At 41.3% G+C, this 27,039-nt stretch overlaps 1 protein-coding gene across 1 annotated transcript in view; it reads right to left on the reverse strand.

Annotated features, from left to right (window-relative positions):
- The window catches only part of LOC126336993 (transmembrane protein 164), a 147,069-nt gene that overhangs the window by 49,144 nt on the left and 70,886 nt on the right, over positions 1–27,039 (reverse strand). The gene's annotated exons all lie outside the window — the stretch shown is intronic.

Here is a 27,039-nt window from a genome sequence, read left to right on the forward strand (position 1 = left end):
TTTGAATACAGCACACACACTGCTGTGGACTGGAAAATACATTTTGCAAGCAAAATGATACGTGCACGTCTCATACCAACTGTATTGTCGCAGTCAAGAATGTTTTACGTAGCGGGTACCCAAAACAGAACTATTGCGTTACTATGATTCTTGATTACGGCACACTGTCTCTCAGTAGTTTTTTTAGCTACATTTTGTAAGAAACAGTGCTGCTTCTACCTCTCGTACCTTTTCATTAAAGTAATACAAACTGACCCCTAGTGAGAATATAGGTGGGGATCAGGTAGCATTAAAGAGGAAAAAAACAAAGCCATCCTTTTTCCTGTACAACAACTTCTTTGTACTGACTGCCACACATACCATAAACTTTGTACATTACTTAAAGCAATAAATTTTGGCTTCCCTCCAAGTGCTGTTCTAGAGTGTCTCGTTTACCTTTTGCGAACTCATGGCGTATCACCAGCAGTACCTGCAATTGACAGGGAGTACTATTTTTTCTGCTTCCCTTTTCTCATGAGCTCAGGTGGCTCCAAATTGTACTTTTATTTTCTGTATTCTTTCCACATCTGCATCTGTGTTCATACTCCATCCACTGGGAAGTGTATGGCACAAGGTATTTCCCATGGTACAGTTAATAGAGCCTTTTCTTGTTTCATTCACTTATGGAGTGCAGGAAGAATTATTTCTTAAATCCTTCTTGAGTGCTGTAATTAATCTTGGCCTTACGATTCACAAAAGAAATACATGTGAGATTGTACTGCATGCCTAGATTCATCACAATGTTTATTCTTAAAATGTACTAAGTAGGCTTTTATGGGACAGTTTGTACCTATCTTCAAACATTTGATGGTTCAGTTCTTTCAGTATCCCTGTGAGACACTACCTTCAGTAAGACAAACTTACGCCCATCCATGCTCCCCTTCTTTGTATACTTTGAACAGCCCCTGTCAGTCCTATTTGGTATGTGTCCCACACAATTGAGCAATACTCTAGGACAGTTCATGCAAGTTTTTTTGTACACAATCTTCTTTGTAGACTGATTGCATTGCCCAATAATTCTACCAATGAACAAAGCCTGCCACCTGCTTTACCTATGACAACCTATAGGACCATTCCACTTCACATCCCATAAGCTGTTACACTCAAGTATTTGTGTGAGATGACTGATACCAACTGAGGCATATTGTAGTCATAGAATATTATGCTTTCTCATTTTGTCAGGTCATAACTGAAATCTTATCAATATAAGAGTTAATGTCTGTGCAGATTTTTTCAGACAGTACTTCAAAACAGATAACTGCATGATCTGCGCAGAGTCTGCAGTACTATTGTCAGCAAGGTTATTAATATAAAACATGAACAGCAAAGGTCACACCACACATCCATGGGACACACGCGAAGTTACATGATACACTGAATTCTCCCTAACAAGAAATCCTCAGTAAATACACTAATATTGCTTGATGTCCCACACGATCATACTTTTTATGACGAGTGTATGTGTGGTTCTAAGTCAAACATTCATCGGAAGTCACAAAACAATCAATATACCTGACTGATTTGATTCAGGACTTTAGGGTGTCACATGAGGAAAGTGCAAGTTGGATTTCACGTCATCAATGTTTTTCAGAATCCATGCCTTTTAGCATGGATGTGGTCATTCTGTTTGAGATACCTCATTACATTTGGGCTCAGAATAAATTCTAAAGTTCTAAAACAAATATCTGTTAAGGACAATGAACAGTAGTTTTGTGGATCACTACAACAGGAGTCACTGAGGGCTCCACACATTGCCCTCTTGACAATCAGATGTGTTTCATTCAGCCCATCTCTATCCTCTGAGTGTCTCAGCAGAAAAGGCCAATATCCAAAGATATGCAAGCATGCTCATTTGAAGCAAAAAGCTTCATATGGACATACGCCCTACTCAAAAAGATTTCTGATATGGAACACATTAAAGGTAAATTTGTTTTTACCCACCCAAACTCTTATTCTAGCCCAACCTACCCCACTGCTTTCAACTTCTTTGCTTGGGACGTCTTTCTAACACTAAACGATCCCACTGAATGCACAGTTGTCCAGTGTGTGTTGGGAGTTAAGCAGTGCAAGACAGACATATCATCAGTTAACTATGTTTGTACATGCACCGACTAAAATACAACTATCTTCACTAGTGAAGAATACACAGGTACAATGGTACAGCTCCTGCTGCCATTGAACTACACTATGGGCACTTTCCCACTGAATTCCTAATCACAAAGTGTTTATCAGAGTTTATAACACAATTGGTGAAACATGAATTCTTCCAAGTTCTCATTTTTCTTCTCAGTGTGTAGTTCAAAAACATGTGCAGGAACAGCAATGCATTGTTGACATGGTGCAGTGTAGTCCTATTAGCAGCACATGGCAACTCTCTGCACCGATCAGTGATGCATGAATGTGTACGATGAACGTTAAATGCAGAAAACATGTACCCATTTCATGAACAGCATGTTCAAAATCATCACATTGGTAACAATGCTACATGGCTAATTTTATCACTGGTTAAATGACAATTGCCATATTCCCATTAACTCTATTCATGGATGAAGCAAGTTTACACAGACTGGAATCAACAACACGCATAATAAAAATCTGCACATTATAGTCGAAACCAATGTCTAAGTTCGTTTTTTGACTAACATTTGGTCCGGTATGACTGATAATATTTTGATAGGCACAGTCATTTTAGAAGAGTGAATGATGGCACAAACATACTTGCAATTTCTGGATAATTCATTTGTTGAACACCTTGAGGACATTCCTTTGGCCATGCAGACTGCAACATGGTGTCCCATCACATTTTACCTGACACATAAGGGAACATCTCAACCAGATCATCTGAAGCACACTGACCCTAAACTGTAAATTGGTGCGGTAGTACAATTAACTAGCCACCAAGATCTCCAGACATTAACCTTTAAATGTTTGTTTATGGGATTGGATGAAGTCACAGGTGTAGAAACGAATGGTGAATATGCGCGATGAACTGCTTGGTCATATCACTGGTGCTGTGCGGAGGTAATCAGACAAGCAATACAACATATTCTCCCAGAAGTGCACAAATGCATTGAATTTGATAGTAGGACATTTAAACATTTATTGTACAGCAGCTGCAATGTGACAGGTTTGGTAATGCTTAGAGATGTACATGTTAAAAACACATTTTTCAATTGATACTTTGTAAAGTATTGAATAGGATTGGGGTGAAGAGAAGTTTGTGGCACAACTTGACTAGAAGAAGGGATCGGTTGATAGGACATGTTCTGAGGCATCAAGGGATGACCAGTTTAGTATTGGAGGGGAGCGTGGAGGGTAAAAATCGTAAAGGGAGACCAAGAGATGAATACACTAAGCAGATTCAGAAGGATGTAGGTTGCAGTAGGTACTGGGAGATGAAGAAGCTTGCACAGGATAGAGTAGCATGGAGAGCTGCATCAAACCAGTCTCAGGAGTGAAGACCACAACAACAACAACTACTACTACTTTGTAAAATGCATGTTGTAATGTTTACTACCTGCTGCACACCTGTAAACCTGATAAAGTATTGAATAATACAGGAAATAAATAACAGTACAAAAAATGTGTTGTAACTCAGAAACCATTCAAAATAGGATACATGTCCATGTGAAGTTTTTTGCTTCAGATAATTGTTCCTGTCATTTTCCTGAATATTGGCCATTCATCTTAGAGCATTCTGTATAGCCCTATACTTTGTTTCATGCCTATTGTAGATCAGTATCTTTTTGTCAGAATCTTCTTTATGGTAACTGTATACCACAGAGGGTACCTACAGTCAAGAACTTTCAACTAGGAACATATCCACCCAGTATGTGCTCAACTCAGCCACAGTTCTTCCATGTGCTTCTGTCAGAGCTAACTGAGATAACACACAACTACTTCTTTACTTAGTTTGCTGAGAGATAAAGATATAAACCGTTCTACTTGTTTCAGCTGCCCTTTCTACTTTGGTAATCATTGTTGCTAGAACTGCCTCATTGTCACTGATACCAGTTTCAATGTGTACATCCTCAAAGAACTCTGAGCTATTTATTGGCATTACATCTAACATATTTCCATCACGAGTATGACTGTGGACTATCTGTTCTATGTAGTTTTAGAGAAGGGATTTAGTTATGTTTTGCAGGATGTCTTATGTGCTCCACTAATAAAACTAATTAGCCCAACTGATTGCTGCATATTATACTCTCTTCTGATGATGACAACATGACTGGAGGATTTGCATAGTAAGAACTGAACTAGGGTTCTCTCTTAAGTGCTTGGTTCATCTGGGAGGGAATCTGAAGGTCAATAGAACTCATTGTCAGTTCATGCCCACTCTTGACACTGAGTCTTGCTAATACAATCTAGCACGAAGGTTTAATTTCTGACTCAGTGGATTTGAGAGTCTTGTGTAGTGCAACAGATACATAACTTCCATATCTACCTCATTAGCCTCTCTTTTGACACATGCTTTAATTTTCCCATCTGAGGAAAAAGAAAGAAGTCAGTGGGTGCCGTGTCAAGAAAATACGGAGATAAATCAAAATTTGATGGCCCGAGAATGCAGCATGTGTGACTGTGTCCTACACAAAATGATCTGGAGTGCTGCCATGTAGCAAAAACACTGTTTTTGGACAGCTCCTGCTGCCAATTCATCTTGACAGCCTCCCTTAACATCGTCAGGAAATTTCGGTTGTATGCTCCTGTGAAGGTCTGTCCTGTATGAGCATGATTTATTAGCACCACACTAGGAGAGTCCGTAAAGAAACTTATTATCTTGCCCAATGGTTGTCTTTGGCATTTTTGGCGGTGGTTAATCCATGTTTCCAATGCCTGCTTTGGTCATTTGTCTCAGGGTCTTAGTGACACACCCAGAACTTGTCTATCATGGTTAGGCAGCTAAAGAATTCATTTGAACTGGCCTGACACAGTTTTAACATTTTCTCAGCTCAGTGAGCTTTCTGAATAAGTGTGAAGCCACTGACACACCAGATGTGTTGCAATGCACAAAACCAAGAAAAAAGGTTCAGACCAGCTCAAATGGTTTCAACACGGTTTCTCATTAATTAGCACAAGTTTCAAGTGGAATCATCAGAAAACAAGAAACTTAATAAGGCGGTACTGAGAGCAACTGGAATTGTGAAATCTAAAATACAATGAATACCACATAAAAAAACATAAAAAACCACAATGTTGATGATACTCGGGATTATAATCCTATTCAGTACAATTCTGAATCAAAGGAATGTCAATCACTTATGACTCTTTACGGCTATATTCTCTAGGTCAGGTAGTTGCCTCTTGAAGGATGACATCATGTGCTTCCCTATTGGTATTGCAACTCCTGGCAGGAACCTGTTAACACCTTTAGTTCCTAAGTTGTACTCGTAATAAATAAATTTGAGATACAGAATATATATTTTCTCATTGTATTATTTAGTGTTCTGCACACTTCAGGAACAATCATTCAGACACTTTGCTTAGATACTTTGAAGAGATACAACAAATCTGTAAACAAATTAAAAAACACAATGTTGTTGCCATTTCCTCTTCAGGACATACTGAATTTCTATAATTAGTGTCTTGTTTATTTATTACAGGTTCAGAAAAACCGACAAAATGTTTTATGGCTTCTGACAACATGCGAACTTTCCATCACTTTTTTTTGAGTCCTCAATTCTCTGATGGGTTTGATATGGACAACCTCTTCACCTCAGAGTACCACTTGCACCCAATGTCCTCACTTATTTGATGGATTTATTCAATTCTCTATCTTCCCCTACAGTACTACCCTTTACAGCTATCTCTAGTCCAATGGAAGTTATTCCCTAATGCTTAAGCACAAGTCCTATCATCTTGTCTTTTTTTCTTCTCAATTTTTTCCATATGTTTCCTCCCTCGCCAATTCCCCTCATTTGTTATCACTCTCTCTAACTTTCAGTACCCTTCTATACTATTCAATCTCAAAATTTTCGGTTCTCTTCTTTTCTAGTTTTCCCATGGTCCACAATTCATTTCTATAAAATGCAGTTCTCCGAAACTGTACACCCTCACAAACTTCTTCCCAAAATTAAGACTGACATTTGATTCTAGTTGGCTTCTTTCGACCAGGAATGTGTTTTTTGTTTGTTCTAGTCTCCTTTCGACATCATCCTTGCTTCCTTTTGTCATGGGTTACTTTGCTCCCTAGATAACAGGATTTCTTCACTTTGTCTGCTTTGTGGTCCCCAATTTCTCACTAATCACATTTCTGCTACTCCTCAATTCCTCATTACTTTTGTCTTTCTTTGGCTTACTCTCAATTGATATACTGTGCTCAGTAGATAGTTTATTCCATTCAGTACCCTGTAGGTCTTGCCCGCTTGCACTGAGAATAGCGCTGCCATCAGTGAATCTTATTGTTGAATTTCTTCACCAAAGACAACGAAGTAAGCATTCCAGAATTCAAATCGAGAACAGTTGTCAACAGGAGTAACTTAGAAATAGGTATCTTCAGAGTAGTGAAGCAACTGAAATCACTGAATAAAAACAAGTCTTCCAGTCCAGACTGCATACCACTTAGATTCCTGTCAGAGTATGCAGATGTAATAGCTCCATACTTAATCATAACAACCACTTGCTTGACAAAAGATATGGACCTGAGACTGGAAAGTTGTACAAGTGACACCATTTTTCAAAAAATGGCAATAGGAGTAATCTACTAAATTACAGGGTCATATCTTCAACATCAATATGCAGCAGGATTTTGGAACATACCGGTATATTGTGTTTGAACATTACAATTTACCTCTAAGATAATGGTCGATTGACACAATATCACATTGACACACACAACAAAGATTTAGCAAACATCGATCTTGTGAAATACAACCAGCTTTTTACTCACACGGAGTGTTGAGCACTATTGACGACTGTTTGAAACTGATTCTCAATTTCTAAATTTCCAGGAAGCTTTTGACACCATACCTCAAAAGCAGCTTGTAACCCAATTGTGTGCTTATAGAATATCGTCTCAGTTATGAGACTGGATTTGTTATTTCCTGTCAGAGAGATTACAGTTCATAGTAATTAACAAAAAGTCATCGAGTAAAACAGAACTGATTTCTGGCGTTGCCTAAGAAGTGTGATAGGCCTTCAGCTGTTCACGATCAACATGAGATTTAGGAGACAATCTGAATAGTACTCTTAGATTCCAGAAAGAGATTTTCACTCTGCAGCGGAGTGTGCGCTGATATGAAACTTCCTGGCAGATTAAAACTGTGTGCCGGACTGAGACTCTAGCTCAGGACCTTTGCCTTTCATGGGCAAGTGCTCCACCAACTGAGCTACCCAAGCACGACTCACGCCCCGTCTTCACAGCTTCACTTCTGCCAGTACCTCGTCTCCTACCTTCCGTAGCTCAGTTGGTGGAGCACTTGCCTGCGAAAGGCAAAGGTCCCAAGTTCGAGTCTCGGTCCAGCACACAGTTTTAATCTGACAGGAAGTTTCAGTACTCTTAGATTCTTTGCAGATGACGCTGTCAAATAGCATATTATGAAGTCATCAGAGGATCAAAACCAATCACAAAATGATTCAGATGAGATATCTGTATGTTGCAAAAACTGGCAATAGACCCTAAATAGTGGAAAGTGTGAGGTCATCTGCATGAGAGCTGGAAGGAATCCACTACACTTAATGATATATGATATATCACTCAAATCTAAAGGCCGTAATCTCAGCTAAATACTTAGGAAATACAATTACGAACAACTTAAATTGGAAAGAACACACAGAAAATGTTGTTGGGAAGGCGAACGAAAAACAGCGTTTTATTGGTAGAACGCTTAGAGGATGCAGGAGATCTACTAAAGAGACTGCCAACACTATGCTTGTATGTCCTCTTAGAGAACTGCTAGTTAGTTAGTTATGTGTTCCCTTGATTAATAGCACGGAAAACTCATTATGATGTGGAACGCGTCAAATGCACAAGAAATGCACACAGGAAACAAGGTTTTTTTAAAACATTATAGTGTTATACCTAAACATTTCTATTATCTATCCCATTCCCTTAAATGGCAGAAAATGCATATATTATATCTCCAGATTTATTTACTAATATTCAAGAATTCATCTATGTAAAGAAGGAGTTGTCAAGGAGGTACGATTTCAATTTGTTTTGGAAACTATTACTGCTATGTATCAGACATTTTATTTCATCTGGTAATTTATCAAAAAGTTTTAAATCAGCATGTTTTACCCCTTTCTGTGCCAAAGATAGGTTAAGTAAAGGATAGTATAGGTCTTTCTTTTTTCTGGTATTGTAATCATGAATGTCGCTGTTGATTTTAAACTGGTCCATGTTGTTGAGAAAAAATTTCATTACTGAGTAAATGCACTGTGAAGCAGTTGTAAGAATTCCTAAACTTTTAAACAGATGCCTACAAGACGCGCAACTATGAACCCCACACATTATTCTATTCTGCTGTGCGGAGGGTTATCGCATCAGATTGAACTTTTTCGATGCCCTATGTCGGTTCTAAGAAGGGCAGAATGTTTCGTGTTATCGAGAAATAGGGGGTGGAAATCGTTAAAACAAAGGCATTTTTCGCCGTGGCGGGATCTTCTCACGAAATTTCAGTCACCAACTTTCTCCTCCGAAAGTGATAATATTTTGTTGACGCCGACCTATATAGAGGGAAAGGATCATCATAATAAATTAAAGGAACTCTTATCTCGCACTGGAAGGTACAGATGTTCTTTTATTCCGCGCGCTGCTCGAGAGTGGTATAACACAGAATTGGTGTGAAGGTGGTTGGTTTGACGAACCGTCTGCCAGGCACTTAAATGTGATTTGCAGAGTAGCCATGCAGACGTAGATTGATATCCTACCGATGATAAGCGACACGTGTATCACTTAAAAGATTAATTCTGCCAGATAGCTTTCTACTTTTCAGCACTGGTGCCCTAGTGAGGACTTTTTCTATCCCCCCTCCCGACCCACTCTTTCAGATGATGACAGCCCTGTCCACCATGTCATGCAAGATGTAGAAAATTGATCCATGAACGATTTTCACTATTCCAATATCGTCTCGATTGTCGTATGCCTGCCTTTGTAATTCGCGCTTGTCCGAAATCAATGGACGAGTATGCGCCATTTAGCCACGATGGTGCACTGGTGCCGTACTCTTCCACCATCTCAGCATGAATTGTTGCAGTGTTGTTTCCCTTCAAATGCTGAAAACAGTACAAAATAGTCCACTATATCAATGGGCTGCGGCTTTTTGTTTTAGCTCGACTAGCGGCTTTCTATGGTACTCAGACGTGGGCATTTCATTTCAATGTGGACCAGTACTGCAGTCACGTACCTGTAAACTAGGGATGGGAAAAAGCGACCCGTTAAAACCGATAGGATATTTTACTTATGAACAACAGGTATTCGTTTGGTCTCGGTTATAACGGAGGAAAAACCCGAAACACAAATTAGCAATAGCAACAGTGCTAAAATTTTTGGCTTTTAAATAACTTTTCTTAAAATGTGAATAATTTTAATTCGCAAAATTTCCATTGCTTTGAAATACTGCGTTATTCATAATATAGGAAAAGCGATCAGTGGTATTTTACTTACAATGCTGACAGAAACAAGTTGCAAACACGTGGCTTAAATGTTAGTAGAGCATATCTGAGACAATAATGTGCCTGACCTATTGGACGGTCCGTGGAAGACTTGCCCTATCTGGTCTACATAGTAATTTCTCGCTGTTGTCGTCGGGAATTAGCTGCATTACTGAATGGCACCATCCCTAGTCTGGAAGTACTTTACGAAGCGTAGAATCAATAACGTGCAATACTCCGTTTGCTTTAAAAGATTAAGAACGAAAGAAGCCACAAACAAACTTGGGACATCATATAAAGAGAAAACACTTACTTCGTAATTTACAATAATAACGGAGAGAAGGTGATCTGCTGCCTGTGTACATAAAATGCCTTCCTGCTTGTAGCCCTTGAAAACAGACATACACTCCTGGAAATGGAAAAAAGAACACATTGACACCGGTGTGTCAGACCCACCATACTTGCTCCGGACACTGCGAGAGGGCTGTACAAGCAATGATCACACGCACGGCACAGCGGACACACCAGGAACCGCGGTGTTGGCCGTCGAATGGCGCTAGCTGCGCAGCATTTGTGCACCGCCGCCGTCAGTGTCAGCCAGTTTGCCGTGGCATACGGAGCTCCATCGCAGTCTTTAACACTGGTAGCATGCCGCGACAGCGTGGACGTGAACCGTATGTGCAGTTGACGGACTTTGAGCGAGGGCGTATAGTGGGCATGCGGGAGGCCGGGTGGACGTACCGCCGAATTGCTCAACACGTGGGGCGTGAAGTCTCCACAGTACATCGATGTTGTCGCCAGTGGTCGGCGGAAGGTGCACGTGCCCGTCGACCTTGGACCGGACCGCAGCGACACACGGATACACGTCACGACCATAGGATCCTACGCAGTGCCGTAGGGGACCGCACCGCCACTTCCCAGCAAATCAGGGACACTGTTGCTCCAGGGGTATCGGCGAGGACCATTCGCAACCGTCTCCATGAAGCTGGGCTACGGTCCCGCACACCGTTAGGCCGTCTTCCGCTCACGCCCCAACATCGTGCAGCCCGCCTCCAGTGGTGTCGCGACAGGCGTGAATGGAGGGACGAATGGAGACGTGTCGTCTTCAGCGATGAGAGTCGCTTCTGCCTTGGTGCCAATGATGGTCGTATGCGTGTTTGGCGCCGTGCAGGTGAGCGCCACAATCAGGACTGCATACGACCGAGGCACACAGGGCCAACACCCGGCATCATGGTGTGGGGAGCGATCTCCTACACTGGCCGTACACCTCTGGTGATCGTCGAGGGGACACTGAATAGTGCACGGTACATCCAAACCGTCATCGAACCCATCGTTCTACCATTCCTAGACCGGCAAGGGAACTTGCTGTTCCAACAGGACAATGCACGTCCGCATGTATCCCGTGCCACCCAACGTGCTCTAGAAGGTGTAAGTCAACTACCCTGGCCAGCAAGATCTCCGGATCTGTCCCCCATTGAGCATGTTCGGGACTGGATGAAGCGTCGTCTCACGCGGTCTGCACGTCCAGCACGAACGCTGGTCCAACTGAGGCGCCAGGTGGAAACGGCATGGCAAGCCGTTCCACAGGACTACATCCAGCATCTCTACGGTCGTCTCCATGGGAGAATAGCAGCCTGCATTGCTGCGAAAGGTGGATATACACTGTACTAGTGCCGACATTGTGCATGCTCTGTTGCCTGTGTCTATGTGCCTGTGGTTCTATCAGTGTGATCATGTGATGTATCTGACCCCAGGAATGTGTCAATAAAGTTTCCCCTTCCTGGGACAATGAATTCACGGTGTTCTTATTTCAATTTCCAGGAGTGTATTAACACGAAAAATATAGTTCTCCAACCTCCGTTTTCACACTTTAGGCCTAACATTGACTGTTCAAAATGCCCAGATAGTGGTACGATCCTCGATTACAACATGATTTTTAGCAGAATATCAAAAAATTGGAATCAATGGGGGAATACTGCTGATTTTTGTAATGTTCAACCACATTTCACTTTTCGAGAAAAGCACCGAACGGAGGAAGGACTAAGTTTTCTATTATTTGTCTATTTAGTTTAATACCTTGATTCTGTGATCTTAAAACTGAAGGAGTCAAGATCTTTCAATCTGATAGATTTCTACCTTTATCACAGCAAATGATAGGAATAAAAACCAAAGAGCGGTTATTTCAGAAACGAGTTACTTTGAGGAGTGCAGACACTCAGTTTAAACTGGCGTTGAAAAATAACGACATAACCGAAAACAGGTTTCAGCGATAACCACCATCCCTATTCTATGACAAACAAAAAACTAACTACGTAACTTTAAGTTCTTCAAGGTGATAATTAAAACTCAATGACTACCCCTCATGTTAGCAACACTGTACTTATCATGAACCCCCATGAACCATGGACCTTGCCGCTGGTGGAGAGGCTTGCGTGCCTGGTTCCTAAACAGGGGCAGCAGCCTTTCCAGTAGTTGCAGGGGCAACAGTCTGGATGATTGACTGAACTGCCCTTGTAACATTAACCAAAACGGCCTTACTGTGCTGGTACTGCGAACGGCTGAAAGCAAGGGGAAACTACAGGCGTAATTTTTCCCGAGGGCATGCAGCTTTACTGTATGGTTAATGGTGATGGCATCCTCCTGTGTAAAATATTCCGGAGGTAAAATAGTCCCCCATTCGGATTTCCGGGCGGGGACTACTCAAAAAGAAGTCGTTATCAGGAGAAAGAAAACTGGCGTTCTACGGATCGGAGCGTGGAATGTCAGATCCCTTAATCGGGCAAGTAGGTTAGAAAATTTAAAAAGCGAAATGGATAGGTTAAAGTTAGCTATAGTGGGGAATTAGCGAAGTTCGGTGGCAGGAGGAACAAGACTTTGGATCAGGTGAATACAGGGTTATAAATACAAAATCAAATAGGGGTAATGCTGGAGTAGGTTTAATAATGAATTAAAAAAATAGGAGTGCGGGTAAACTACTACAATCAGCATAGTGAACGCATTATTGTGACCCAGACAGACACGAAGCCCACGCCTACTACAGTAGTACAAGTTCATATGTCAACTAATGACGAAGAAATCGATGAAATGTATGAGGAGATAAAAGAACTTATTTAGATACTGAAGGGTGGCGAAAATTTAATAGTCATGGGTGACTGGAATTCGATAGTAGGAGAAGGGAGAGAAGGAAATATAGTAGGTGAATATGGATTGAGGCTAAGAAATGAAAGAGGAAGCCGCCTGGAAGAAATTTGCACAGAGCATAACTTAATCATAGGAAACACTTGGTTCAAGAATCATGAAAGAAGGTTGTATACATGGAAGAAGCCTGGAGATACTAAAAGGTTTCAGATAGATTATATAATGGTAAGACAGAGATTTAGGAACCAGGTTTTAAATTGTAAGACATTTCGAGGGGCAGATATGGACTCTGACCACAATCTATTGGTCATGAACTGTAAATTAAAACTGAAGAAACTGCAATAAGGTGGAAATTTAAGGAGATGGGACCTGGATAAACTGAAAGAACCAGAGATTGGACAGAATTCCAGGGAGAGCAATTGACAGCAATGGGGGAAAGAAATAAAGTAGAAGAAGAATGGATAGCTATGAGGGATGAAACAGTAAAGGCAGCAGAGGATCAGGTACGAAAAGACGAGGGCAAGTAGAAATCCTTGGGTAACAGAAGAGAATGAATTTAATTGACGAAAGGAGAAAATACAATAATGCAGTAAATGAAGCGGGCAAAAAAGAATACAAACATCTCAGAAATGAGATCGACAGGAAGTGCAAAATGGCTAAGCAGGGATGGCTAGAGGACAAATGTAAGGATGTACAGGCTTATCTTACAAGGGGTAAGATAGATACTGCCTACAGGAAAATTAAAGAGACCTTCGGAGAAAAGAGAACAACTTGTATGAATATCGGGAGCTCAGATGGAAACCCAGTTCTAAGCAAAGAAGGGAAAGCAGAAAGGTGGAAGGAGTATATAGAGGGTCTATACAAGGGCGACGTACTTGAGGACAATATTATGGAAATGGAAGAGGATGTAGATGAAGATGAAATAGGAGGCATGATACTGCGTGAAGAGTTTGACAGAACACTGAAAGACCTGAGTCGAAACAAGGCCCCAGGAGCAGACAACATACCATTAGAACTACTGATAGCCTTCGGAGAGCCAGTCCTGACAAAACTCTACCATCTGGCGAGCGAGATGTATGAGACAGACACAGCAAACGAATTGGAAGAGCAGTTGAACGGAATGGCCAGTCTCTTGAAAGCAGGATATAAGATGAACATCAACAAAAGCAAAACGAGGATAATGGAATGTAGTCGAATTAAGTCGGGTGATGCTGAGGGAATTAGATTACGAAATGAGACATTTAAAGTAGCAAAGGAGTTTTGCTATTTGGGGAGCAAAATAACTGATGATGGTCGAAGTAGAGAGGATATAAAATGTAGACTGTCAATGGCAAGGAAAGTGTTTCTGAAGAAGAGAAATTTGTTAACATCGAGTATAGATTTAGATTTAAGTGTCAGGAAGTCGTTTCTTAAATTATTTGTATGGAGTGTAGCCATGTACGGAAGTGAAACATGGACAATAAATAGTTTGGACAAGAAGAGAATAGAAGCTTTCGAAATGTGGTGCTACAGAAGAATGCTGAAGATTAGATGGGTAGATCACATAACTAATGAGGAGGTATTGAATAGAGTTGGGGAGAAGAGGAACTTGTGGCACAACTTGACTAGAAGGAGGGATCGGTAGGTAGGACATGTTCTGAGGCATCAAGGGATCACAACAACAACAACAACAACAACAACAACAACAACAACAACAACAACTTATCATTAACATAATGAACAACAGTAATTATACGGGGTGTTCAAAAAGTCTCTCCGCAGTGCTGTATGATTGTTAGCCGCGCGTGTCGCATGCCGCAGTGAATATACAGAATGAATCTCAGTGAAATACAAGTTATTAATTTCAAATGGTTGAAATGGCTCTGAGCACTATGGGTCGTAACATCTATGGTCATCAGTCCCCTAGAACGTAGAACTACTTAAAGCTAACTAACCTAAGGACAACACATAACACCCAGCCATAACGAGGCAGAGAAAATCCCTGACCCGCCGGGAATCGAACCCGGGAACCAGGGCGCGGGAAGCGAGAACGCTACCGCACGACCACGAGATTCGGGCCAGTTATTATTTTATTGAATATTCATTTTACTTACTAATTTTCACATTAAATGTTGGAAGTGTCCCCCACGTTGTTGAATACACAATTCAATTCGTCTAATCATGTTTCCAAACACAAGATGTAACATTTCTTCTGTAACAGAAGCAGTGAAAGTGGATACTGCAGTTTTCAATTCATCGATGGATTTTTCGCTGTTCCTCAGAAGAAAAAGTCAAGTGGTGTTTGGTCAGGCGATCGTGGAGCCCAAAGTCTCTGTGAAATTATGCGAGCACCAAAAACATCAGCAAGCACTGACACTGATACGCGAGCTGTTATGCGCGGATGAAAATAACCGTGCAGTACTTCACTTAGCACAACTTCTCCTATGAATGTGTACCGAGTATCACTGTAGTATCGTTTTGTGTTTATTGTTTCGTTGAAAAATACGGGACTCTCAATCCACGTCTAGAAATTGCAATCCAAACTCCTACTTTCACAGAATGAAGTGGTTCCTCATGAATACACAATGGATTTGCAGTACTCCACATAGCCGGCCGCTGTGGCTGAGCGGTTCTAGGCGCTTCAGTCCGGAACCGCTCTGTTGCAGGTTCGAATCCTGCCTCGGGCATGGACGTGTGTGATGTCCTTAGGTTAGTTAGGTTTAAGTAGTTTCTAAGTCTAGGTGGCTGATGGCCTCAGATGTTATGTCCCATAGTGCTTAGAGCCATTTGAACCATTTTTGAAGTACTCCACATACGAGAATTTTACTAGTTCGTACACCCGGATAAATGAAACCACGCCTCATCAGTGAAAAACGTTTCATTAAGAATATCCCATTTTGTTGAATGAAATTTTTGAATCCTTGTCAATTATGCAGTCTCTTGCCATGATCAGTATTTTTCAGTTCTTGCACGACTCTCACTTTGTACGGTGAATGTTCTGATTTTTTCCTTACACCTTTGTGGGCCGTCTCGACACTAACATCAATTTCCTGGGCGAGTTTTCTTACTGACTTGTTCGGACTCATGGACATTTTATCGGAAATATCGAGTAGCTTATCCTTAGACAAAACGCTAGGACGACCACTTTTCGGTGCATGTCACTGAACCCGTACCTCGAAATTTGTTAATCAAATCTCGCATAGTATCGCGATGTGGGAGTGTTGTCTCCGGGAAAACTGAATTAAATGTTTGACGAACTGAAACTGTGTATTTATTTACCGCCAGCTTTGAACACTTGTTCGACTGATAACAAACGTTCTTCAATGGTTAGCATTTCCAACAGTGACAAAAACGAAACAAACGAACAAAGGAACTAAACTTAACGTTCACGTCGACACACACCAACGATACTACTGACGCAGGCCGAGATAAACGAAACAGTGGAATGTTGGGAGAGTTCACTTGAAGGCAAGTAATCCAGGCAGGCGAACAATCACACGGCACGCGCTGCTAACAATCATACGGCACTGCGGAGAGACTTTTGAACACCCCGTATGTATTTCATTTGATTCTTTAATTTTATCGTGTTATTTACACACCACGCTGCTTCCTGAAAGGACCGTCGCGGTGCCACTATGGCGTATGATGCGTGATGAACTTCGCAGTTGACTGCGAAGTGCTGCTAAGACGGGAGATTGAACGGTGCAATGTGACGACGTCCTTTAGACGCACGTATTAATCGGCCCACTGTGACAGACATCCGATACTTTAGTTTGTATATTCTCATTCCTTTCTCCTCCGCTGAATTCCCCGCTTCCAGCAAAGGAAGGATCACAGTTTGAAAGGCTAAAACCGAATAACAGTTATTTCAAAATACGGAGATGTGCGTGTTATTCCACCCATTAATTTGTGAAAAAGGAGCTGCTTTCATTTATAATAGATATTTGAAGGTTAATGGATCTGACGATTATATAAACATAAGTCGCTGAGGAAACTGCAGAGAGCAACAGACAATGACGACAAGCAGATTCTTAAGTATTTCATACACATTGTTTTAGCAAATGGTAGTTTTTTTTGCCTAACAATGCGTCAGTTGTGCCTCTCGTGAATTTACTGGTCATATTACGTAGTATTGTTTTTTTTTCACCGACAGTTAAACTGTTGACCTCAGTAATTTCCTGAAACGGTTAAGACGTCGCTAGTTTGTTTTCGCCCAAATGAAATGTGAAAAAGTCTGCCTTAAAAAGACATATTGCCTCTTTTCATAGCTCTATTACTAACAGAGATTCTGGTATCAACGTCTTTTTTCCATATACTATTACAGTAATGTTTGTTAACAATAACCGAAATTTAGTATTTTCTGTTACTAAAGAAACAGAATTTCCGTTTAATCCCTCAAATTTTCAAAATCCGTGTAGTAGTTTCAGAGAAATTACAATACAGGATAATTCATCTGCCCCTACCGCTGTCGTGATATGCAATCCGCAACGTTATATCTGGTCTTCAAATATCACGCGCAGATTTATATTCTCTCGCTCGCTACGCGCAAACTTAAGTCTTACAGAAAAAATGTACAGGACATTTTCTTTAGGACTCAACTTTTGCAAAGGGATACATTTTTGCTAGATGCCACAGTTTTCCTCTTATTCAAGAAAACGCACAACAATGACTTTCAAGCGCACCTCCTCACCCAACGTCACCCCTCACCAGTAGGGATTTCTAGAACGTTGTTCGTGGGACTCCTTCAACCAGTGTACAAAAAATTCAGACAGCACGAACTATTCCCGATATTAGACGTTTTTTTTATTTCTATTGATTGAGCTATAACGTCACCAGCATATTCAGCTATTTTGTTAACATTATTAATTTCAACGTGCCCGTGAGGGTAATAAATGAAAAAAGACTTTTGTAGACGTTACTCCAAAATTAATTACGTTGACAATTCGATCCAAAATCAACCCTAACAACAATGCAGTCTCCTAGTCAGAATGCCTGACGAATACAACGATGTAATTGTTTGTTTTATTCTGTTAAAATTAACGAAATTCTTAGGGAAAATTTTACACCAACGTCAGTTTTAAAATTTGCAAGTGCTCGACTGGGCCGGTGGCGTAACTTGGCCAGTCAATGAAGACCAGGTCGAATGTGGGGAAATGATGTGTAAAGTAGAAAATTTTTGTACAGATAGGAGGCAGTGCCATGAACAACGCACTATAAATCTTGACCGGTGGGGGGTGTTGGTGGTGGTGGCGGCGGCGTGTGTGTGTGTGTGTGTGGTTCACTTTTGTATGTTTTCTTGAATACCTGAAACTATGGCTTCTAGCGATACAAAATTTAACATCAAAGTCCTTACAGGAATAGTCCCGTTCATTTTTTTTCTGTAGTACTAACAGTTTGCGCGTAGCGAGCGAGAAACAGAACTTCGGGCATGGTTTTTTGAGGAAAGATTTAACATTGTGGGTTGCATACGACGACAGCGGTAGGCGCAGCTGAATCGCCCAGTATTTAGAACTTGTATCTAGCTGGGACATGAAACCGACTGCTATCTTATGCAGAAGCTCAAGTTACACCGAACTGTCCCTTCAAGTTCAGTGGCAGGAGGAACAAGACTTCTGGTCAGGTGACTACAGGGTTATAAACACAAAATCAAATAGGGGTAATGCAGGAGTAGGTTTAATAATGAATAAAAAAATAGGAATGCAGGTAAGCTACTACCAACAGCATAGTGAATGCATTATTGTGGCCAAGATAGACACGAAGCCCACGCCTACTACAGTAGTACAAGTTTATATGTCAACTAGCTCTGCAGATGACAAAGAAATTGATGAAATGTATGAGGAGATAAAAGAACTTATTCAGATAGTGAGGGGAGCCGAAAATTTAATAGTCATGCGTGACTGGAATTCAGTAGTAGGGAAAGGGAGAGAAGGAAACGTAGTAGCTGAATATGGATTGGGGGTAAGAAATGAAAGAGGAAGCCGCCTGGTAGAATTTGCACAGAGCACAACTTGGTTCAAGAATCATAAAAGAAGGTTGTATACATGGAAGAACCCTGGAGATACTGACAGATTTCAGATAGATTATATAATGGTACGACAGAGATTTAGCAACCAGGTTTTGAATTGTAAGACATTTCCAAGGGCAGATATGGACTCTGACCACAATCTATTCGTTATGAACTGTAGATTAAAACTGAAGAAACTGCAATAAGGTGGAAATTTAAGGAGATGGGACCTGGATAAACTGAAAGAACCAGAGGTTGTACAGAGTTTCAGGGAGAGCGTAAGGGAACAAATGGCAGGAATGGGGGGAAGAAATACAGTAGAAGAAGAATGGGTAGCTTTGAGGGATGAAGTAGTGAAGGCAGCAGAGGATCAAGTAGGTAAAAAGACGAGGGCTAGTGGAAATCCTTGGGTAACAGAAGACATATTGAATTTAATTGATGAAAGGAGAAAATATAAAAATGCAGTAAATGAAGCGGGCAAAAAGGAATACAAACGTCTCAAAAATGAGATCGACAGGAAAAATGGCTAAGCAGGGATGGCTAGAGGACAAATGTAAGGATATAGAGGCTTATCTCACTAGGAGTAAGATAGATACTGCCTACAGGAAAATTAAAAGAGACCCTTGGAGATAAGAGAACCACTTGTATGAACATCAAGAGCTCAGATGGAAACCCAGTTCTAAGCAAAGAAGGGAAAACAGAAAGGTGGAAGAAGTATATAGAGGGTCTATACAAGGGCGACGTACTTGAGGCCAATATTATGGAAATGGAAGAGGATGTAGATCAAGATGAAATGGGAGACATGATATTGGGTGAAGAGTTTGACAGAGCACTGAAAGACCTGAGTCGAAACAAGACCCCGGAGTAGACAACATTCCATTAGAACTACTGACGACCTTGGGAGAGCCAGTCCTGACAAAACTCTACCATCTGGTGAGCACGATGTAGGAAACAGGCGTAATACCCTCAGACTTCAAGAAGAATATAATAATTCCAATCCCAAAGAAAGCAGGTGTTGAAGATGTGAAAATTACCGAACTATCAGTTTAATAAGTCACAGCTGCAAAATGCTAACGCGAATTCTTTACAGACAAATGGAAAAACTGGTAGAAGCAGACCTTGGGGAAGATCAGTTTGGATTCCGTAGAAACACTGGAACACGTGAGCCAATACTGACCTTACGACTTATCTTAGAAGAAAGATTAAGGAAAGGCAAACCTACGTTTCTAGCATTTGTAGACTTAGAGAAAGCTTTTGACAATGTTGACTGGAATACTCTCTTTCAAATTCTAAAGGTGGCAGGGGTAAAATACAGGGAGCGGAAAGCTATTTACAATTTGTACAGAAACCAGATGGCAGTTGTAAGAGTCGAGGGACATGAAAGGGAAGCTGTGGTTGGGAAGGGAGTAAGACAGGGTTGTAGCCTCTCCGCGATGTTATTCAATCTGTATATTGAGCAAGCGGTAAAGGAAACAAAAGAAAAATTCAGAGTAGGTATTCAAGTCCGTGGAGAAGAAATAAAAACTTTGAGGTTCGCCGATGACATTGTAATTCTGTCAGAGACAGCAAAGAATTTGGAAGAGCAGTTGAACGGAATGGACAGTCTCTTGAAAGCAGGATATAAGATGAACATCAACAAAAGCAAAACGAGGATAATGGAATGTAGTCGAATTAAGTCGCGTGATGCAGAGGGAATTAGATTAGGAAACGAGACACTTAAAGCAGTAAAGGAGTTTTGCTATTTGGGGAGCAAAATAACTGATGATGGTCGAAGTAGAAAAGATGTAAAATGTAGACTGTCAATGGCAAGGAAAGCGTTTCTGAAGAAGAGAAATTTGTTAACATCGAGTATAGATTTAAGTGCCAGGAAGTCGTTTCTGAAAGTATTTGTATGGAGTGTAGCCATGTATGGAAGTGAAACCATGGACGATAAATAGTTTAGACAAGAGGAGAATAGAAGCTTTCGAAATGTGGTGCTACAGAAGAATGCTGAAGATTAGATGGGTAGATCACTTAACTAATGAGGAGGTATTGAATAAGATCGGGGAGAAGAGAAGTTTGTGGCACAACTTGACCAGAAGGAGGGATCGATTGGTAGGACATGTTCTGAGGCATCAAGGGATCACAAATTTAGCATTGGAGGGCAGTGTGGAGGGTAAAAATCGTAGAGGGAGACCAAGAGATGAATACACTAAGCAGATTCAGAAGGATGTAGGTTGCAGTAGGTACTGGGCGATGAAGAAGCTTGCACAGGATAGAGTAGCATGGAGAGCTGCATCAAACCAGTCTCAGGACTGAAGACCACAACAACAACAACAACAACATCGAATGCTAATTATATGATAAAATAGTCCTTTCTGCGTGCTGTCATTTCCAAAAACCGTCCTTTCGATATCTTGAACTGTTCATGAGACACGACGATTTTTACGACCACTTGATCCCCGAAGGGCAGGAAAGGTTCGGACGCGCCGCGAGCGACCCGTCCGCGGATATAATAACCAATGTCTCAAGAATGAAGAGAGATATCATTCCGGTCTCAACTTTAAATACAATTTAGATATATTGATTACATTTCATACGCAATAATGTAGGGTCTAAAATCAATTATACGTAAAGTCTACCCAATGTGATTTTTACCTCTGCTAATTCTTAAAAATTTCGTGCAGCCATGTACTCAATTCCGTGCAACACAGAAACTATGACGAATAACGAAAATAAATTCAGACTTATCGTTTAAAGATATCAAGCTATAATTGTGGAAGAACCAAATTTTTCACCATATAGTTTAAATTACGCGGCATATTTCCTCATCTGTGATGAAATCACGAACTTTCGCCCAAGCCAGTAATAGGCTTTGTGTTCAAAACATATAAATGCTAAGATGTATTTTAAGTTCTCCAAATCTACCAATTGGATTTAGAAGTGTGAAATGTCGTTCAAAAATGGTTCAAATGGCTCTGAGCACTATGGGACTCAACTGCTGTGGTCATTAGTCCCCTAGAACTTAGAACTACTTAAACTTAACTAACCTAAGGACATCACACACATCCATACCCGACGCAGGATTCGAACCTGCGACCGTAGCAGTCGCACGGTTCCGGACTGCGCGCCTAGAACCGCGAGACCACCGCGGCCGGCGAAATGTCGTTGACTTCGTCTCTTTTAGATTTACGATACTTGCAGCAGAAATTACTATAGCTTCATTTGGTAAAGTGATGCTGATAGCGAGGACTCTGTACTAATATAGCTGTGGAAAGAGATTCTACGTCTTTTAGTGACCCTTAAAGTTCTTTAAACATCAGACATCGACTGTACATAAAAGCAGATTTTTACAGATAAATGACCTCGATGGGCGCTAAAAGAGATTTAATTATTTATATTCGATTTTAGTCGTTCCAGTTAGATTACTTCCTAGTTTAAAAGCCAGATCTCTTACCGAGGTGTGGTCAAAACTAAATATTTCTTTTAAGTCGTTTAAAATGATTTGAACCATTACTGGACCGGCATGAAATCGGCATAATCTCCATTCGTTAATGAATTATAGTTAACTTTAGCTGTTCCTTCTAATTCCTCTTCAGCTGTCTTCGAGAGGAAAAAATAGTCTTATCCTATATTGTACTGTACTGCCATTATGCAAAATTCTTTCGCAATAAAATGTTCACGCAAAACGAATGTCAGTAAAGCACTTAGCGCATATGTTTTTAAGATTTCCGTCGCCGTACTGATACTGCATAAGCTATAAAAGGGAGAAAGATTAAGTTTAGTGCATCGTCGAAGATAACAAGGTCAACAGAGATGGAAAATTTGCTTGGACGGGGAGGGATGGGACGGAATTCGGCTGCGCCTTCTCAAAAGGAACCACCACAGTATTCGCGTCCTAACCAATGTAGAGAAATCAATGAAAACCTAAATCCAGATGGCCGGGCGGGGATATGAACAGCCGTCGTCCTGGGTACGAGTCAAATGTTCCGTCGCTGCCTCACCACGCTCACTAATGTAAGCTGGAATAGAGTGTCTAGGAAAGCAAGCGAGACCACAGAGTGGTAACGAACTGTACGCTTGGCCGACCTACATCGAGGATCGTGGCCGCGATACGGCGCAAAAGGTCAACAAGGGTGACTGACAGTTCGTCGAACGCTGTGTCGAGTGATCGTCCACTAGCTCCTTTCAAATTATTCCATTCACAATGGATAGGTAAAACTTTACAGCTGTTTGGAGAGTAGCTGAGTGAAGGCGACAACCAACCATTACTGACTACATAAACAATATGAAATCAGTATAGGGATATCGTGTTATGCTATTTTACTTAACCCTTAATCCAACATAAGCATACCAAACTGCAGGTGGCAATAGCGCACTAAATCCGTTTACCCGAATAAAATCGCCAATTGGTGAGTTGTTGAGTTTATTATTAGACTTGCGGTGCAATTAATACAGCACTGTATCGTATAAGATTTGTCGTCTTTTGGAAGTGATCCACAAAAGATCTTTGCAGAAGACTAACGCGTTACCGTCATATAAGAAAAATCAAATAATAGTGGTCGCCATCTCTCTCGATGCACTTCTGTCAGCGCTGTGAGCATCGATTATCTATACTCAACAAGCTACATTATGGTGTGTGGTGGATAACAGTTTGGGTAGGGGAGCTCCAAAATAACTTTGCCCGAACCTGTACAAGTGGCCGAGGGGAGGGGAAGAGAGGCGGCAACAGCAGTGGTGGGGGGCTCCGTCGTGAACGACTACCACACAGCAGGGGTGACGAAGTTCGACAGCTGAAGCCAATGCACAAACCCATATCTTCCATAATTTTTACGCTACAGTTAGAGAGTCCGCAAACGATCGTATTAATAGCCACGACCAACATCCTACAAATACAGGAGTCCAAAGTCAATAGTTTCTCAAAAGAGTACTGAAAATGAAAGACACATGTGAAAGAATCTACCTAAGAAGAAAAAAAAAAGAAAGTCACACTAGATGCTGCCAGAAGTAAATCTTAAAAAACAAAGAGGTAAAAATGTAATGCAATAGGAAAGTTTCTTACTATGATAATGACAAAGTAAAATAAGGAAAATGTTTCACTTGGAAATTATATGTCAGTCCTCTGAAATTTTCGGTAATATTACCTAAAAAATTTTTTCTTACATGTCCTTCTGAAGTGCTTGTGACTATTTTCTCTTCTCCTTCCTTATTTTCTTTATTGGTCAGACTCTGAAGCTCTTTCAAGCACAATTTTAATGATATTTTTGTTTCCTCTTTTTTCCTCCTCCTACAGAAATTTAGTGCCATTGCATATACCAGTATTCACAGATGCCTAATTATGAAGACTTTGCCATCCATCTACAGTGCTCTTAGATTGCGGTGCCGTGCCGTGCTGTGTAGTACAGAGATAGCAACGAGCGCTCGAAGTACGGATGTTGACGGCGACAGTCAACTGAGAGGATGAGCCTTCTAAACAACAAGGCGAAACCGTCCTGTGCTCAAGGCGTTTCTGAGCAGGTGCCATATCATGTTGCACAAGCTCTACCAACATTACTTTACCCTCCATCACTCCTGGTCCTTTAGGAACATCAGTAGGGAAGGATAGGAATGTTTTCAGTAGCACATACACAGTGTAAGATAAATATACAGGGTGATTTTGATAAGTGGAGCCAAACTGCAGCAAAAGATCCCAATGAGGATACCGAGCAAAAAGAGGTCAAACGGACATATGGTTGGAAATGCATTCCAAGAGAGATATACCCACTTGAAGATGGGATAAAAGATCTTTGACAATGTGGTTTCAATGATTGAAAGTATTTATGTGAACACACCAGACAGGTGGGAATATTCTGTCCGTACTAGTGTTTTAGTGGTATGGTGTCAGAGAACCATCAGCATTGGTTCAACCTCAATGTATAGGTTGGGACTACTGGCGGACACCTCATGGGATCAGTCATTCTTAGACAACGCCTCACATACACTATGTGATCAAAAGCACCTGGCCAAAAGTGAATAACAAGTTCGTGACGCCCTCTATCGGTAATGCTGGAATTCAGTATGGTATTGGTCCTTCCTTAGCCTTGATGACTGCATCCACTCTCGCAGGCATACGTTCAATAAGGTGCTGCAATGTTTATTGGGGAATGGCAGCCCATTCCTCACGGAGTGCTGCACTGAGGAGAGGTATCGATGGCGGTCAGTGAGGCTTGGCACGAAGTCGGCGTCCCAAAACATCCCAAAGGTGTTCTATAGGATTCAGGTCAGGACTCTGTGCAGGTAAGTCTATTACAGGGATGTTATTGTCGTGTAACCACTCCGCCACAGGGAGTGTATTATGAACAGGTGCTCGATCGTGTTGAAAGATACAATCGACATCTCCGAATTGCCTTGCAACAGTGGGAAGCAAGAAGGTGCTTAAAACATCAATGTAGACCTGCCCTGTGACAGTACCATGCAAAACAACAAGGGGTGCAAGCCCCCTCCAAGAAAAACACGGCCACACCAGATCATAACCGCCTCCGAATTTTACTGTCGGCACTACACATGCTGGCAGATGACATTCACCAGGCATTCGCCATACCCACACCCTGCCATCGCATCGCCACATTATGAACTGTTTACCCACTGTCCAATCGTCCAATTTTTACGCTCCTTACACCAAACGAGTCGTCGTTTGGCATTTACCGGCGTGATATGTGGCTTATTAACAGCCGCTCGACCATGAAATCCAAGTTTTCTCACCTCCCGGCTAACTGTCACAGTACTTAAAGTCGATTCTGATACAGTTTGGAATTACTGTGTGATGGTCTGCATAGATGTCTGCCTATTAAACATTACGACCGTCTTCAACTGTCGGCGGTCTCTGTCAGTCAACAGACGAGATCGGCCTGTACGCTTTTGTGCGGTATGTGTCCCTTTTTGTTTCACTTCAATATCACATCAGACACAGGAGACCTAGGGATGTTTAGGAGTGTGGAAATCTCGCGTGGAGACGTGTGACCCAAGTGACAATCACCTGACCACGATCGAAATCAGTTACTTCCACGGAGCGCCCTTCTACTCTCTCGCGACGTCTAATGACTAATGAGGTCGCTGATATGGAGTACTTGGCAGTAGGTGGCAGCACAATGCTCCTAATATGAACAACGTATGTTTTTTGGGGGTGTCCGGATACTTTCGATCACATAGTGTATCTACACTTCCTGCAGGGTGTTCCTACTTCCCTTGCTGGAAAAGGTGTCTTTGCTAGCACTAAGAATAATGTGGCTGGATAGTGTTCCAGCTCACTTCAGCACTTCCGTGCGGAAGCATCTCAACAACATATTTATACCTCAATTACATATTAAGGCTGAACAAGTGCTGAACCTTATCTTTAAAATCAGTACAGACAAAGTATTCCCACTTGCCTTGTGTGTTCTCGAGTGTGCTTTCAATCACTGACATCTACACAGTCAAATATTTTTATCTTCACCTTGAAGTGGATGTACCAAAGTTCGAATTCATTTCCAGCCACATGTCCAGATGACAATTTTTTGCTCCTTATCCTCGCTGGCATCACGCCTTGCAGATTTTTCACATTTAGTAAAATCACCATATATTTCACAGAGCTGTGAGATTCATCATAGGCCTGTCTCAATTATGTAGCATCACAAAAAATGCTTAACGAATGTCACGACAGATGTTACACTAAAGCGTCTATGAGTCGTAGAAAAGCATTGCAACGGATATGATTACCCATGAAAGTCGACGAGTCCACTATTCAGACGAATCAAGAAATAAATTGCGAAGACAAGGTAAAAATATCCTTGGCCAGAGAATGGCAAATGCACTTCATTTTTGAGATCAATGCACTTTGTTCAACGTATTTCCAGCGAACAGAACCCATTCCCGCAGCGCAGTTCTGGGAGGTCCGAAAAAAATAATCACCTATGGCTTCCAAAATCTCTGCATTGGATTTCAAATGTTTTCCAGTTACAAACGGACACTAGAGTAAAAGAACCGACACTAGAATAAAAGAAAGTGAAGCATGTCAAACTATATCCTTTTTGAGCTAGACACTGTTCCTTGTAACCAAGACAGAGGTACAGAGGTCTGACAGGGAATAAACAGCCAAAGTCCTGGAGTGTTGGATGGTTGGTTTAAAAGAGGGTGGGTGGGGGGGGGGGGGTGAAGGACCAAACTACGAGGTCATCGGTCCCTTGATCCCAATAAAAATAGTTACACAACGGAAAGAAGAAAAGAAAGGATACGTACAGCACAATAATAAGAGAAAGGAAGAACCAAAAGGGCAATCAACACTACTATGG

Source organism: Schistocerca gregaria, chromosome 2 (genome assembly GCF_023897955.1).
Source record: "Schistocerca gregaria isolate iqSchGreg1 chromosome 2, iqSchGreg1.2, whole genome shotgun sequence".
In the NCBI taxonomy this organism is placed as follows: domain Eukaryota; kingdom Metazoa; phylum Arthropoda; class Insecta; order Orthoptera; family Acrididae; genus Schistocerca; species Schistocerca gregaria.